This window comes from Muntiacus reevesi, chromosome 17 (genome assembly GCF_963930625.1).
Source record: "Muntiacus reevesi chromosome 17, mMunRee1.1, whole genome shotgun sequence".
NCBI lineage: Eukaryota > Metazoa > Chordata > Mammalia > Artiodactyla > Cervidae > Muntiacus > Muntiacus reevesi.
The window spans coordinates 23,373,403-23,388,727 of record NC_089265.1 but is presented as its reverse complement, the minus strand read 5'-3'; the positions used below and the strand labels follow the sequence as shown (position 1 = coordinate 23,388,727).

At 42.1% G+C, this 15,325-nt stretch overlaps 1 protein-coding gene across 2 annotated transcripts in view; it reads right to left on the bottom strand.

Moving 5' to 3' along the window:
- Positions 1-15,325, bottom strand: part of SLC24A2 (solute carrier family 24 member 2) — a 268,489-nt gene that overhangs the window by 23,940 nt on the left and 229,224 nt on the right. The gene's annotated exons all lie outside the window — the stretch shown is intronic.

Sequence of the window (15,325 nt, the reverse complement as noted above, 5' to 3'; positions counted from 1 at the left end):
ATCTCTGTTAGCAGAGAATTAAAATGAACGCCCGGGAGGCATCTGAAAATAGGCCATCTTTGAGTTCAGTTTTATTGATCGGTAATAACATCTCATCTCCAGTTCACAAGGATCAGTCTCAGAGGATAACCTGAACCTGCCTCGCTCTCAACTTGGTGGGGGTTTGATTGTCCTTTAACCCCCACAAAAGGGCCACTCAGTTCAGCACTACAGAATGCCACCTCTTTTCACTGGAAAGTCCCTTCAGTGGGGCATGATGCTCGATAAAGTACAAGGCCAGTACTTTCATATCTATGTAGAAACAGAATTCATTTATGCTAAAACACTGGGCCAAGGTCAAGCTGGGGGCAGGTGAAGATTTACAGTGATTTGTAGTGTAGTAGCGTTAGTCACTCAGTCATGTCTGACTCTTTGCAACCCCATGGACTGTAGCCCGCCAGGCCCCTCTGTGCATGGAATTTTCCAGGAAAGAATACTGGAGTGGGTTGCCATTCCCTTCTCCAGGAAGTGATTTGTACTTCTACTTAAAAATAATAGTCCCTAATGCATTTATTATTGCTGCTGATTCTATAATATATCTGTAGGAAAAAACCTCAGTTATACCTCTACATTGTACAGCCACACAGGTGCCCACATGAATGATCAAGCAGGGCAAAGCTCATGGAGTGTGGTGTATGCTACAAATCCCCAACAGGGTCCCCAGGGGTGGGGAGTGGGAAAAACTATCCATAAAAACATTCATCAAGCCTGAGACATGAGGCTGGGTGGGTGAGTGCATCAAGAATATTAAAAGTGTCACCCTCAACAAAAGCCACTAATAAAACAAGTGAAATATCTAGGCAACATGGGAGGCATTCATCTATAGACTGGGGCAATCACAGGATGCACAGTACCTGAAAGAGACCAGGGGATCAGCAAACATTAATCCTCTTCCTTTCTGTCCTTAATCTCATCTCTGCAACTAACTAGCTGTGTGCCCTCAGGCAAGTCAATGGAAATGCTGGAATAGAGAAAGAACACATCCATACCACCTGCAAGGCATCTGGAACTGGTGTACCTCACCCCTTTATAGACCCCCAAAGTCCTTTAAAACCTTGTCATTGTGAAGCAGAGTTTGTTTGTCCCCTGCATTGTTTTAATGTGGGACTACCTTCCTGTCCAAGAATTTGTCACTCATTTCCATCATATGGACACTGAATGATCATGAAAGACAAGCTGCAATCATAGACCTCTGCAATCATTTAGTAGAGGAGCTTTAGGGCCCTAGAATCTCAGAGCTGGAGGAGTCCCGGGTCGTTGAGCCCACCCCCATTACTTGAGGACCCTAAGATGAAATGATATGCAGAAAGAAGGAAGGTCACAGTGCCAGGTTCCTTTCACACCCAACCCAAGGCTCTTCCAAAATATCACATGGCCTTCCCTCCTCACTCCTAAAAAACAGGTATGAATGTGCTTTATGTTCAATTACACCTGGCTTCTCAGCTTTTCGAAGTAAATCAAATCTACTGAAATAGCAATGCTAGCTATGACAAACACTAAGCATGTAACTGACATAATTTTGTTTGATTTTCTTGAGCTTAATTTCTGGTGGTTTGGATGGCCCACTTTCTTGAAAAAGCTGACCAGAAACACCTGATTCTTAGGTGCACTCTTTTTCTTGAGTCTGCTATGGATGGGATATTTGTGTCCCTCTAAAATTCGTATGATGAAACCCTAACCCCTACAGTGATGGTGTTCAGAGGTGGAGTCTTGGGGAGGTGATCAGGTCAGGGTGGCGGAGGCTTCATGACTGGGATTAGTGTCCTTATACATAACTGGGAAGCTAGCTTGCCCTTCTGCCATATGAGGACATACTGACTAAATGTCCTTTTACGATGCAGGAAGCAGGCTGCAACAGCCACATAATCTTGGACTTCTCAGCCTCCCAAATTGTAAGAAATAAATTTTCATTAGTCAGCTACACAGTCTGTGGTATTTTTCTTATAGCATCCAAGGCAGCTTTGAAGGGGAAATGAAGGGAAGATTTGGGAGTGTGTGTGGGAGTGTGTGGGGCCACTGTGATGCTCTCTTCCCTCCTCTACCTCCTTGAGCGACATCTCCAAAGAGTCAGGTACAAATTTAGAAGTAAGTCAGAAAGATAATAACAAGTATCGTATATTAACACATGTATGTGCAATCTAGAAAAATGGTACAGATGAACCTATTTGCGAAGCAGAAACAAAGACACAGACATAGAGAACAAATGTGTGGACACCAAGGGGGGAAAGGAGGAGTGGGATGAATTGGGAGACTGGGATTGACGTATATACACTGCTATGGATAAAATAGATAATTAATGAGAACCCACTGTATATCACAGGGAACTCTTCTCAATGCTCTGTGGTGATCTAGATGGGAAGGAAATCCAAAAAAAGGGCACACACACACACACACGCACACATCCATATAACTGATGTACTTTGCTCTGTGGCAGAAACTTACACAATATTGTAAAGCAACTATACTGCAATAATTTTTTTTTACAAAAGAAATGTGGATACTGATAAGATATCAATGAATGTCAGAACTCCAAATACAGGTGAAAAAGAAAGACTTGTCCTTTAGCATCTCTGTCCAAGAAAAATGTGCAGAAATTTAGCTTAGGTTTGAGACAGGATGCGGTGATAGGCAAGCACACCGAAATGAGGGCTTGAGATTTTATGGGCATTTCATTGCTTGATGTCACCCCTGATTCTCATAACGGTGGATAATCCTGTACTGGCTACTTCTAAAATGAATATCTAGGGGACACTGGAGGAGATGAATTAAGCCCTTTACAATCATAAACTTTCCTGAGGCTCACTTTAGCAAGCAATGAAACAGGAGGCGGGTTATTTCCAGACTCCAGCATTCCATGTTCAAAGGCCAGTGGAACCTCAGGGGAAGAATATGCCCAACAAAACAGCATCATCTTGGAACAGGGATGATGTGCTTCTCCTCCTATATCTGTCCTCTTTCATTATTGAAGCATTAAGAACACTCTCTTTGACAGAGGTGGCATGTTTTACTTTTCCAATTAGGTTTCCTTGGGAACTGGTGGAAAGGTGTGTGCGTAGGATGCTCCTAGAGAGAGAAGAAATCTTGAAAGTGTCTTACCGAATGGAGTATTGGAGAAGGGATTAATAGACAAAGAAGACCCACTTGTGCTCCAGGACATTCTTTTATATAACAGTGACTGCTGTTACATAAAATTAACTGGGATAATCTAGGAAGAGCACTTGGAACTGTGTTTGGCACACGGTAAACACTCAGGAAATGTTAGTTATTATTATTATTGTTAATAAATGCTTAGGAGAATAACTTCTTCAAAGATGTCCAGAAGAAAGAAGTTTGACTTGGTGAATTATAATACTTCCAAGCCACAAAATTCTATAATTCAATTTTTTCATGTGAAAGTGGAAACTGCAATAATTGTGTTTCCCCATATGTCCATTCATCCAACACTTATTGAGCATTCATTGACTGTAGTGATGTCAACAATCTAATTTACTTTCCTGTTTGGTAAGAGGAATAAATAGAAGACCTTTGTAAATAAGATGAAAGGGAAAATTCCACAGCCCTAAGGAGAAAACGCTCTTTTATTTCAGTAGATAGGCTGTAAGCAGAGTTTTCATCTGAAACAAAGCTTCCAAGCAGACTCATAATATTGTGACACCTTGATTCTGTGTTTCGTGCAGAGCTAAAAACAATACTAGAGTTGGAGCTCTCAAAGGTAAAATTACCAAAAATGCACAGTCATACTTTAATACAGTGAAAGGCTCCGAAATCAACATCTATTTGGCAAGTAGAAGGTGCCAAAAAACATTCCATGAAGTGATTTACTACCAAGGAAATCTATTAAAAATGAGATTTTTAAAAATAATAAATATCCATATGGCCACTGTATTAGTCTGCTTGGGCCACCACAACAAACACCATAGACTAGGTGGCTTGAGCAACAGAAATATATTATAAACTCCCACCATAAATACCAGCTGGCTCAGGGACAGTAAGTGGTTTTCATCTCATCTTCATTTTTGTTTTCCTAAACTGGTTGGCCAATTAGTGTGGTAAACATACCAGCAGCTTTCACTTTGTTTATTGCAGAACTAGAATATCATGATTGAAATTCGAAAGACCAACCCATAAAAATCTTCACTACTGGGTTGTGGATCATTTTGGTCTTAGAGACCTAAAGACCTATGCTCAAAACCACTAAGTGACACAAGGGAAAATGGATTTTCGGGACCCCAGAGCTATTGTTCAGGGCTTGCCAAACAAGGTGTGTATGAGTCATTTTGAGAGCAAACTCAGAGTTCTGGAACGGGTCAGCAAAGGGCCATAAGGACAATTTCATTTGGTCATTTGCCTCTCCTGTTTAAAAAGGGAATAAAAACAGGATAGCCAGGAAGAAGAAAGTCTCTTAGACACAATGATGAAAAATCAGAGTTGCATTTGGAAAAATTCAGTTACTCAACTCAAAGATGAGTCCTTACTGACTCTTATGGGCAGAGTGTTGTGTCCCTCCAAAACTCATATGTGGTACTGGAGAAGACTCTTGAGAGCCTCTTGGACAGCAAGGAGATCAAACCAGTCAATCCTAAAGGAAATCAACCCTGAATACTCATTGGAAGGACTGATGATGAGGCTGAAACTCCAATACTTTGGTCACCTGATGAGAAGAGTTGATTCATTGGAAAAGACCCTAATGCTGGGAAAGATTGAAGGCAGGAAGAGAAGGAGGCGACAGAGGATGAGACGGTTAGATGGCATCATCAACTCAATGGACATGAGTTTGAGCAAACTCTAGGAGTGGGCAATGGACAGGGAGGCTTGGCACACTGCAGTCCATGGGGTCGCAGAGTCGGGCATGACTGAGCGACTGAACTGAACTGAGACCTACTGAATCAGAAACTTGGGGGTGGGTTGGGCAATCCGGCTTTCATCAAGCCAGGTGATTCTGATGCAGGCTCAAACTTGAGGACCATGGCCCAGCATCATTACTAGCCGCTGGGGGAGTGACTGAGCACCCAGTGAGCAGTTAAGCATTACTTTGCCAACAAAGGTTTGTCTAGTCAAGGCTATGATTTTTCCAGTAATCATGTATGAATGTGAGAGTTGGACTATAAAGAAAGCTGAGCACAGAAGAATTGATGATTTTGAATTGTGGTGCTGGAGAAGATTCCTGAGAGTCCCTTGAACTGCAAGGAGATCCAGCCAGTTCATCCTAAAGGAGATCAGTCTTGGGTGTTCATTGGAAGGACTGATGTTGAAGCTGAAACTCCAATACTTTGGCCACCTGATGTGAAGATCTGACTCATTTGAAAAGACCCTGATGCTGGGGAAGATTGAAGACAGGAGGAGAAGGGGACGACAGAAGACGAGATGGTTGAATGACATCACCGACTCAATGGACATGAGTTTGAGTAAACTCTGGGGGTTGGTGATGGACAGGGAGGCCTGGCGTGCTGCAGTCCATGGGGTCGCAAAGAGTTGGGCACGACTGAGTGACTGAACTGAACTGAGGTCATAGGAGTGAGACCCTGATCCAATAGGATTAGTGTCCTTGTGAGAAGAGACACCAGAGAGCACTTCTCTACTTCGTGCTCTCTCCACCCATACTCCTCACCCTTTTGTGTATGAAAGGCTCTATGAGGACAAACAGAGAGGACAGCCAACTACACGCCAGGAAGAGAGCCCTTGCCAGAAACTGAATTGGCTGAAACCTTGATCTTAGACTTCCAGCTTCCAGGACTAGAAGAAAATAAATTTCTATTGTTTAAGCTGCCCAGTCTATGATTTTTTTGTTATGGCAGCCCAAGCAGACTGATACACACCTACCATATGGATAGTTACCTTTTTAAAATATCTTAATTTTGAATTTTTTTTTTTGCTTTAAAAGAAATCATCATGTTCACTTGCTATAATTTATTTGAAATTAATTTTTATTGGAGCATAGTTGCTTTATAACGTTGTATAATTCTTTCTTTAGTGGTGATGTCTTTATTTTTTAAATATAACTGGAGGGTAATTGCTTTAAAATGTTGTGCTGGTTTCTGTTGTACAACAACAACATGAATCAGCCATAAGTATACATGTGTCCCCTCTGTCCTGAGCATTTCTCTCGGCCCCCCATCACACCCCTCCAGGTCAACACAGAGCACTGAGCTGAATTCCCTGAGCTCCATAGTTGCTTCCTGCTGGCTATCTATTTTACAGATGGTAGTGTATATATGCCAGTGCTACTCTCTCAATTCGTCCCCTCCTCTCCTCTCCTACTGTGTCCGAATGTCTGTTCCCTATACTCATATCTCTATTTCTGCCATGCAAATAGATTCATCAGTACCATTTTTATAGATTCCATATATATGCATTAATATATGATATTTGTTTTTCTCTTTCTGATCTATTTCACTTTGTATAACAGGCTCTATGTTCATCCACCTCACTACAACTGACTCAAATTTGTTCCTTTTTATGGCTGAGTAAATAATCCCTTTTCCACTCATTCTTTACTGAGTCTTTGAGAAACCTCTTTATTTTTGTTCCCTGAGTTTTTCAGTGTCTTTGCCCTTGTACTATTTACCAATATCCTTCATTCTCTTGACTCCACTCTTATCTCTATGTTTCTATCACTTATCTCTTTCCAAGAGATAAATCAAGAAGAGGTCAGTTACAAAGCATCTCTTTTGGGAAGGCAGCACCATCCTGAGATATCTGAATTGTATTCTGAGTAGACATCCTGAACCAACAGAAAACATTTAAATGTCATACAGATTTTTAAAAAAGTGATTAACTCAGCCTGTCTATCAGTAGGAAATAAGTCACCCCTCCTTAAAATACCATTTTATGGTTTGTTTTACATATAGATGGAAAAAAAAACTAGCATCAAGAATTTAGCATATCAAACACAAAATGATAAGCTTTCACTCAGCAATGGCAACCTGAAAACACTTTATCTGTTTCTCCATGACTTTGAATTGAAACCAAGATTTCAAAATATTTTGCTGTGAGTGATGAAGCTGTCTGGACCCAAGTTTCCCATGAAGCCAAGAAACCATTTTATATTAATGTAAAATAGCATTTGGAGCGTCTGGTGAAATATAATTACTTTCCTTCACTTTGCATTTTGCCCAAATAATTCTGAGGTGCAACCTATAGACAAGATGGATTTCTTTCTATGCTGCTGCTATAAATTGGTTTTTGTATAGTTTTCATGGGCTTTGTAAATCCTGCTGATCCAAATCATAGAAGATTTGTCAACATAAAAGCTACTGAAGAATCATAAGAAATAATTCAAAAGTTATTCACATTGTTTTATCATCAATTGGATTACAGTTATTCACAGGACCAGTGATATTAATGTCAGTTTTTTTTCAGGGTGGCAATGGAGTTTTTTCCTTTTATTAATAGTCAGCCCTTAATGTATCTTATGTGAATAATTAATAGACTTTCTTTAAACTCCTTCAGAAAGCACAATGACAAATGGTGTTATTAACAGTAAGATTCTAAGTGAAATTATTATTCTCTGTCAATATTCAAATTTAGGCAGAAACTCAAGAGTCAGATCTATCTATTTCATTTTAACTGTGTTCAAAAGGCCTCTGTGTGGATCTTAAGCAGTTGGTAAATATTGTACAGGTCATCTGATATTGAAACTGGATCTCAACTTTTCCTTAAAAAATAAATGTATAGATTGAGAGGAAAAAAGCATTATCTCCTTAGAAATGGAACCCATGTACTATGGCCTGGTAGATAAAACACTAATTTTTGCTTTTCTTCTATATAGTGTGTACTAGGTTTTCTCGGATACTAATAAGTTTTTTTTTCTAAGGCAATCATAGATCTAACATGGCTTGGACCTTGAAAACTCCAGTCTGACAAAGAATCTTCGACTATTGTTTTCCTTTCATACTTAGGTCTTGCCCTCTCTCCCCAGCACTGCCCCGTGCTCCTTTTTCACCAAAATTTCCTTTTCCTTTTCCTAAGAGCCAGAATGCTCTTAGGTTTCATCAATGTTTTGAGAGATTGAATAATCTCATTAATAGTGGGAAATTTGGTCCTTAGCTGTTTTTAAACTTTCAAAATGGTTGACCTGGCCTTTACACCATAACCATTTAGAAGAGATACTTGCTCTTTGAATAACAGGAAGGTTTGAGGTTTGAAAACTCTCTGTTAAACATTGCTGGGACTTCCCTGGTTGTTCAGTGGTTAAGACTCTGAGCTCCCAATGCAGGGGGTACAGGTTCCATCATCCCTGGTTGAGGGACTAAGAGCCCACATGCCACTCGGCATGACCAAACAAACAAACAAACCCCAAAAATCTTATCATTTCGAAGAAAATAAACATTTTCTAACTAAAGGTAATACTTTAGGAAGAGACACACCATGTGGACTCTGGATACCATCTGCTTGGATAATCTTGGAAGTCCTTATCAGAGCTAACGTAATGGACCAATGTTCATTATGAAGTCTTTCTACGGAGCTTTAAAATCATAGCTATAACTTTAAATGACAACAATAATGCATTTTAGTGTTCTTAAGAGAAACCTAAGATTACAATCATGTCCATAATCTTTCTCTACTCACCCTTTACTTAGTCACCCAAACATTTTAACCAGCACTATAAGAGCAGATCTTAAAAACCAGATTGAGTTTAGGTGAAGACCAATGCTAGGCTGGGAAGAAATAAGTTAGAGCTGAAATTCCAGAGGGAGAAAGGAAGGGTTTAATATAGTAAGATACTATTTCAGTTGTAAAGTGAGGAAATAAAAGAAGAAAAACGGGCATTTTATCCATTATCTATCTAAATATCTATCTGGTTATCTATCTATACAAGCGTGTGTGTGTGTGTGTGTGTGTGTGTGTGTGTGTGTGTGTGTGTGTATTCTCTTTTCCTAGGGATGTGGTCATCTTAAATAAGTCTATTTGCCCACTGCTGCAACTAGGCAACTCTTAACCAAAGCAAAGACAATTTAGATTTCCCTAAGGACAGAGAGAAATCTTAGAGGCAAAATGAAATAAAAGCTGCAACATATCAAAAGCATAATACTTGAAGAAAGAGTTAGATTTTCAGATTTCAGAATCTAAGAAATTTGCAAGGCCTTTCTCTTTCTCCCTTCCCTCTGTGAGCAGGTATATAAAGTGTCTGGATGTGTTATGCCTGGAGGACCATGATGCGGAAAGGCAGGAGCTTCCCTGAGCACGCCGGCCATGCGCCATCACCTGGCTGTTGTCCGTTGTTGTTGCTGTGCAGTTGCTAAGTCGTGTCCGACTCTTTGTGACCCCATGGGCTGCAGCACGCCAGTCTTCCCTGTCTTCCCTATCTCCCAGAGTTTGCTCAAACTCATGTCCATTGAGTTGGTGATATCATCTTGGCAAAATTAAAATGTAAGAAAATGCTGGGTTCTAGGTGGGAGAGAATATATTTTACAATTGTCTTTCAAACGTGGATAAACGCCCAACACTGAAAATTTGGAAGGTCGGTAAATTCTCAGGGACAGCTCAACTCAGTTGTGTTAGAATCAACAGCATTCTATCAGCTGGCCTTGGGAGAAGATAATTAGCACTAAGCCATTTGAGAAGCCAAATTATTTCTTGGTTCCACAAAATTTACAAATGAAGCAAAAAATCTCCTGCAAAGGGACTTCTTGAGAAGAAGTCCTCACAGAGTGCTCTTTAAGAGTGCTCTTCATTGCCAGTGTAAAGTCTGGACATAAGGAAGTTCTCAGAGATGAGGTGTCAATGTAAAATTAGTTCACTTGTAAATACGGTTTTGAAAACAGCAGGTTCATTAGATGAGATGGGTTAAACTCTCAGGAGAGTATCAGTGGTGAGTGTGTGGTGTGTGGGCTCATCGTTTCCACTAATAAAGTTGGGAGGCACACTTCATTCCTCCTGGAGCTTGATAAAAATACAACTGGGAAAGAAATAAAACTGAACAGTAAAAAGGCACTGAACTCTTTCTGTGAAACTGTCCTTTGTGTGGCCAGAGTGTCCTGATTTCACACCTTTTTTTCTGATTTGAGAATCACAGCTCTGATTTACCCTGCTACTTAGTCATTCCAGCCTGGAAACCTCAGCATCGCCCACAACTGCTTTTTCTTGTTCACTCTCTATGACTGACTTATTAACAAATGGTCTCAATGCTTCCTCAGAAACAGCTCTCACACCCAGTCACTGTCAGCCACGCTACAACTCATAGTTGGTCTGAGGCCTTGTCATCTGGGCCACTTAACAGACATTTTAAAGACAGTTTTACAAGTACTGCTAATAATGACAAACAATTGTGCAGTGCTTATTGTTTGCCAAGAACTGTTCTATGAGCATTCTAGTCTCACAGCGATGCTGTGAAATAGGATAGTATCCTTGTTTCAGAGAGAAGAAAGATGGGAACAGAGAGGTTAAGTAACTCATCCAAAGTCACACAGCTGGGGAGTGGCAAATCTTGGATTTGAACTCATGCGGTCTGTCTTCAGAGACTTTTCTCTTAATGGACTAATGCATACTGTTTCTGTTTTAATTTAACCCATTACTAGTTTTAGTTGTTGCATTTTTGGGGAATAGGTAAAACAGTTAACTGGTTCAAAATTCAAAAGCTACAGAAGGCTACATACTGAAAAATGCATGCAGAAGTCTCCCCCTTACCCCAGTTCCCTACCGCAGACTGCTGTTCTGTAGGAATCAGCCAGTTTCTTCAACAAAATCCAAAGCAAATGCTTCCACATCACTATGCTATTTCCTTTCTTTTCCCCCTCTTATAGAGAGTACACTGGATGAATTTGGCAAGTTGCCTTTTCCACTTAACAACATATATTGAAGATCATTCCATATAAGTGCATGAAGAGCTTCCTTGTTATTTTTTTTCTTTCTCTTTTTCTTTTTTTGGGTAAAGACTACAGATGGTTGAAAAGAGGGGTGGGCAAGCTTTTCCTGAAAAGGGCCAGATAGTAAATATTTTAGGCTTTATGAGCCTTATGGTCTCTGTCACATATGCTGCTGCTGCTTTTATCTAAAGCTTCAAGAAGATAAAAACATTCTTATCTCAGGGGTCATTCAAAAACAGGCTGCAGGCCAGATCTGGCCACAGATCACAGTTTGCTAGGACTTTCCTGATGGCTCAGAGGGTAAAGAATTTGCCTGTAATGCAGGAGACCTGGGTTTTATCCCTGGGTTGGGAAGATTCCCTGGAGGAGGGCAAGGCAACCCACTCCAGTACTCTTGCCTGGAGAATCCGCATGGACAGAGGAGCCTGGCAGGCTACAGTCCACGGGGTCGCAAAGAGTCGGACACGACTGAGCAACTAAGCACAGTTTGCTAATCTTTGCACCAAACGGGCTCTTACTTTGCCACCCAGTAGTCTACCCTCCCTCACTCTGGCCTCTTCATTACCATTCAGAAAGAGCTCTCTTCCTATCTCATAGATCTGATGCTGCCACTCCAGGGCAGCTCCCTGCTTCCAGCAGGGGGATGTCCGTACTTCTCAGGCAGAGCCACAACGTCCTTCCTGATGCCTGTGTGTCTCCTCCCTCCCCATCCGCTGCTCTGGTCCAGGCCTCATCAGCTCTGCCCCAACCCCTGCATCCACCTCACTGCCCCACCACTGCTATCCAATTTCTTGCTGCGCATCCGATCTCTACACCTCAGTGCAGCCTCCTGGATCTTTCATAGGTGCAAATCACATCTGGGAACCTATGACAGCTTGTTGTTGCCCTGGAAGGAAGTCAACTTGTGTATCACGGTCCTCAAGGCAGGCCAGCCCTGGCTGGGACCTCACTGAGACCATCCGCCCTCCCTCTGCTCCCCACTCTCCAGCTACACTGACTTCTCTGCTCCTCAAACAAGTCAAGTTCATTTCTGCCTCTGTGGGTGCTGTTCCCTTGGCCTGGCTTGTTCTTTTGTTCAAGATTTTTATTTTTATTTGGATGTGGACTATTTTTAAAGTCTTTATTGAATTTGTTGCAGTATTGCTTCTGCTTTATGTTTTGCTTTTTCACCCCAAGGCACGTGGGATCTTAGCTCCCAGACCAAGGATCGAACTCGCACCCTTTTCTGCTTTGGAAGGCAAAGTCTTAACCACTGGACCACCACAGATGTTCCGGCTGGGTTGTTCTTAAAGTTCAGCCTTTGTTCAAATGTCACTTTCTTAGTGAAGCTTTCCCTCACCTCCCAACCTAAAGGGGCCCCTCCATTCGCCCTCCACTGAGTCACAGGCTTTATTTTCTTCATGGCCCCATTGCTGTCCATAATTACATCTTGGTTTACATTTGCAGTCTCTCTGCTCTGCTAGAATGGTTCTAAAATTCTGCTAGAATTTCCAAGGCCCAGCACATCACCTGACACATACTGGATGAGCACTGAAAAGTTTCTGATTCAACAGTGGAAGAATTTCAGCCCAACTTACTTTTCCAAGTGGATTTCTCCTCCCTCCTCACCTCACATTTCAGTCTCTAGTTCCGCTGGCCTTTTCACCAATCACTAACATGGATTTCCCTCTTAACAGAACATTTTGTCATCGCCTCCTTTTTTGAGCAACAAACTCCTACTCACTCATCAATGCCCAGCTCAAATATTACCTCTTCTCTTAAGTTTTTGCACTTTTCCTTGCTTGGGTCTTCCTTTGGAAGGCTCCCAGAATACTTTGTATTCTTTCCTGACATGTGTGTAAAAGTCACCCAGTTGTGTCAGACTCTCTGTGACCCCATGGACTGCAGCCCACCAGGCTCCTCTGTCCATGGAATTCTCCAGACAAGAATACTGGAATGGGTTGCCATTTCCTTCTCCAGGGGATCATCCTGACTCAGGGATTGAACCTGGGTCTCCTGCACTGCAGGTAGACTCTTTATGTGACAAACTGGGTCATAATTATTTACCTACAACAGATGTTTATTTATTTGCTTATCATACCCTGGATATACTCAAACATTATATATGTATATATTCTATCTATATATAATTTTCATTTTAGCTACAATGAACTTTTACCTATAGGGAAGGGACATCTTGGATGCTATTTATATAGTAGGTATGGGCACATAGGGTTCCCCAGGGGCTCTGTGGTAATGAATCCACCCACCAATGCAGAAGATACAGGTTCCATCCCTGGGTTGGGCAGATCCCCTGGAGAAGGGAATGGCAACCCACTTCAGTATTCTTGCTTGGAGAATCCCATGAACAGAGGAGCCTGGTGGGCTACAGTCCATGGGGTCGCAAAAGAGTTAGACATGACTTAGCAACTAAACAACAAGAAAATGGGCACTAATAAATAATAGCATTTAGCTCTGTGCTAAGTGCTTTATGTACATTATCTCATGCAACTCTCCTAATATCCCGAATGAGGCAGGTACTGTGATTATCTGTACTTTGCAGATGAGGAAACTAGAAGAAGTTTTGATAACTCTCTCATGTTGGCTCTGAAAATCACTGCCAGGCTGTCCTGCGGGCAGCTGGCGGGGTGGCTCTCTGAAGGCCTGTGTGTCCTTGAGCTCTTAGTGTATCAGCATGGTGCAAAAATCTGTCCTGTCACCCTGAGTGAGACCCGGGGACACAGCTCTGCTCAGAGACGGGTTGGCTGGGGCTCTGTCAACCCTCTGCAGCAAGCAGCTTCCGTGTGGGGGGTACAGCTGTCCCTCTGCCAGCCAGATGGACAGGCACGGTGGCGAGGGTGCCCTCTGCACACCTGTGACTGTGTGTCCCCAAGGACAGCCAGATGTTCCCGGGGCCTGTCTCCTCCTGCCACATGCTGCAGACATAAGCTGCTCTGCCAGCTCACCCTTGAGCTAACGCGAAGGGACCGCGGGGCTCTGGGCAGGAGGGAGAGAGCCTAGGAGGCAGAGGGCAGAAGGACCTGCCATGTCTCTGTCTTCCTTTAGCCATTCCCCACCGCCCCCCGCAGCTTTACTGAGGTGTAACTGACAAATAACAATTCCATCTATTTAAGGTGTACGATGTGAAGACAAGTATACCTCATGAAAAGCACAGCAAAGGAAACAGTAGACAAATGAAAAGGCAACCTATGGAGTGGGAGAAAATATCTACAGATCATATATCTGATAAGGAGTTCATAACCAAAATATATGAGGAACTCTTACAACTCAATAGCAAACAATGAATAACCTGATTAAAAAATGGGTGAAGGATCTGAGTGGATATTCTTCTGAAGGAGACAACACACAAATGGCTAACACATGTACAAAAAGGTGCTTGACATCTTTATCCTTTCCTTTAAATGAAGAAAGTTTCTTCGCATGTTTCTTCAGGGAATAAAAGCAACAGGCGATGATGAGCAAGCGTGTTTCTAAGAAACACAGACTTCCTCTGTTGCAGAGAGCATCCCAATACAAAGGAGAAGAGAGGGTTGGAATGGGTTTGCTGTAGTCTGGCTTCATTATCAGCTCATCGGGAAAATTCTGTCTATAGAGAAGTGGGTCACAAACTTTGGGGTCATGCTACTCAAAAAGTGTGGTTCTTAGACCAGCCACATCAGAATCACCTGGGAGCTCAGCAGAGCTGCAGACTTGGGGCCCCATTCTGGACCTGACAAACCAGACCCTGAATTTTAACAGAATTCTCTAGGAAATTCCTAAACACATTAAAATTTGAGAAACACCGACTCAAGGGTGACTGGTTAAAATGTACATTTGGGACTCTATGCCTTAGAAATTCTGATTCACTTGATGAGGGTGAGATACAGAAATCTAACCAGCACCACCTACTTTTTGGTTCTGCCTACTTTTTTGTGCAACTGTGGTCCCGAGGCAGCGGAAACAGTACAGATTCTGTATTTAGACAGTCCTAAGGCAACAGTCCCAGTATTCTTGCCTGGACAATCCCCAAGGACAGAGGAGCCCGGCAGGCTACAGTCCATAGCGTTGCAGAGGCAGACACGCAGGATCAGTGCTAAGAAGCGACTTAGCACACATGCACAAGATCAAATCTCAGTTCTAATAGCTTCTAACCAGGTGATCCTGAATAACTGCTTCATCTTAAGCTTTAGCTTCCTCACCTATGAAACAGATACTAAATGTCTATACCTTCAGCTGGGTGGTTTAAAGGGATAGCATAGACAAAGCACCTAGCACTGAAGCTATGGCACACACACAGTGGGTATAAATGGTAAGTATTGTAGCCATTAGATCAAACAACTATCTAATGCTTGCGACACTGAACGATGGGCTGGATCACAGGACTGATCAATTTCAACTGCAGGGACAAAAAAGGCCAAAGGGGGTTAACCAAGGAATGATGGCTGTGGTTTCTCTGTTACTTAATCATGGCCCTAAAGACACAGAGAGGATTAGACTGCAGC